This window comes from Trichosurus vulpecula, chromosome 4 (genome assembly GCF_011100635.1).
Source record: "Trichosurus vulpecula isolate mTriVul1 chromosome 4, mTriVul1.pri, whole genome shotgun sequence".
In the NCBI taxonomy this organism is placed as follows: domain Eukaryota; kingdom Metazoa; phylum Chordata; class Mammalia; order Diprotodontia; family Phalangeridae; genus Trichosurus; species Trichosurus vulpecula.
Window position 1 is genome coordinate 118,003,954 of NC_050576.1, and position 2,254 is coordinate 118,006,207.

Sequence of the window (2,254 nt, forward strand, 5' to 3'; positions counted from 1 at the left end):
CAAACCCTCCCATCTTCTGTACTTCCCTATGACTGTGGAAGGTACCACCATCATCCCAGTTACCCAAATCCACAACCTAGGTGTTACTACTTTCAGCTCCTCACTTGCACTCACCCCACATCATATCCAGTCTGTTGCCTAGTCTTGTCCTTCCTACCTTCACAAGCTTTCTCCTCTACATTTTCTTGTTTCCATTACTACCGCTCTGGTGCACAGCCTCCATCACTTCTTGTTTATACTACTGCAAAAATTTCTGGTTGGCCTCCTTCCCTCAAGTTTTTCCTCACTCCAACCCACCTTCCACTGAGATGCCAAAGTGATCTTCCTAAACTGCAGTTTGGCCACGTCACCCCACTATTCAATAAAAACTAGTGGCTCCCTACGATCTCCAGGATCTAATATAAAATCCTCTGTTGTCTTTTAAAGCCCTTCGTGGGTCCTTTGCACTTTTCCACTCTTCTCATATATAACTCACCTCTTTGTACCCTACAATCCAATGGCAATGGCATTCTTAGTCATCCTCACAAACACCATTCCATCTTCGGACTCCAAGACTTTTCACTGGTTGTTCTCATGCCTGGAATGCTCTCCCCCCTCCCAGCTTCTACTTCAAAAGGCCTTTCATTGTCTTCCCACCGCTAAATCTCTCCCTTTGAGATTACCTCCCATTTACATTGCATATATTTTACATCGGTGTTTGCATGCCATCTCCTTCATTAGAAAGTGAAAACAAAGACTGTGTTTTTGCCTTTCTTTGTATCCCCAGTGATGATAATGGCAGATGAAAATCTCTTCATTGGGAGCTCTCCCAGAGCAATTGAAATTACAAGTCCTGTCACTGCTCATTCCCACCCAAAAAAAATTCTCCAAGAGAAAAGTATTACCCCAAAAAGGAAAGTTTCAAAGTGAATAACATACGTACCCCAATGTGTCCAAAACAATGATTAAATTGTGGTAGCAATTATCCTCAGACCTCTGAAAAATGTTAGGTATCCCCCTGAGCCAAAGGACCACTGTCATTAAGGAGGAAAAACCATCAATAGATTTCTCCCTGAGCTCAGTATACTGCAAAAGTCTCATACTTCAGAAGCTACTCAAGGGCTTTCATCAAAAAAAAAAAACAAACCCCAAACTTTCAAAGGCACTTAACCTTCCTCTTCACTCCTCCTTTACAGATGGAAAGTAAGTAGTCTTCAGGTTCTTGACCAAACCAGTAACAGACGGCTTAGGATTTCCCTCCTACTATTTGCTAATCATTGAACCAGAGGGCTCATTCACAAGCTTCTACAAGCTTCTACAGAATGAGGTTCTTCTGCCAACACAGAAGTAACGTGTCACATAATTAATGACAGTCTTTCTAGCTCTTTGGAAGAAAGTTTCTAAAGAAACTCAAACTATATTTAAACATTTTTATTGTTGCTGTTGTTATAGCACAACCAGTCAATTCCTACAAATGTATTCAACACAATAAAAAGTTAAGCTAGAGAAGCAAAGGAAAATTGGTTAAATGGAAGAGTACAGAGCTCTGTATTTGGAGTTTTGCTTTGGGTACCACATTTTAGAAAGGAGACTTCTAAGAGAGGAAGAGGGAGAGAGAGAGGGAGAAACAGAGGGAGAGAGAGGGAGGGAAAGAGAGAGAGAATGAGAATCTGTAAGGGGTTGGAAAGAGATGGCCCATAGAAGAAACTGGGGGTTTTATCGTGGAGAACAGAAGACTAGCCGGGTTCTCCTCACCCCCTAGGATTGCCGCAAAGGCTATCACAAAGAAGAGGGATTATATTCATTCAGCTTTGCCCTACCAGGAAAAAAAGTAGGTGCAAGTTACAAAGAAGCAAATTTAGGTTTCACTTAAGGAGAAATTTCTTAGCAATGAGAACAGTCCAAAAGTGGAACGAGCTGCCCCAGGATGCAGAGGCTCCCTTCCAGATGAATATATTTTGTCAGGTATGCTGCAGAGATTTTTGTTCACGTAGGAGTTAGATTAAATGCTGTCTAAGGACCCTTCCAGTGCTTGAGATTTTATGATTCTGTGGTTTCTAAGTTTCTCTCTAACTCTAAAAGGTTCTGTGATTCTGGTTGCATTTTAATTAAATGATAGAGTTTATATTTCTAATTACAACTTGTGAATATTATGAGATTAGGTAGAATTGGCATGAACATATATATTTAAAAAAGAAGCTAAGTGAATGTAAAATTTTGGTTAACAACAAAAAAAGAGGTGACCTAGGTCATGAGTATTATGTTCAGAAACGGG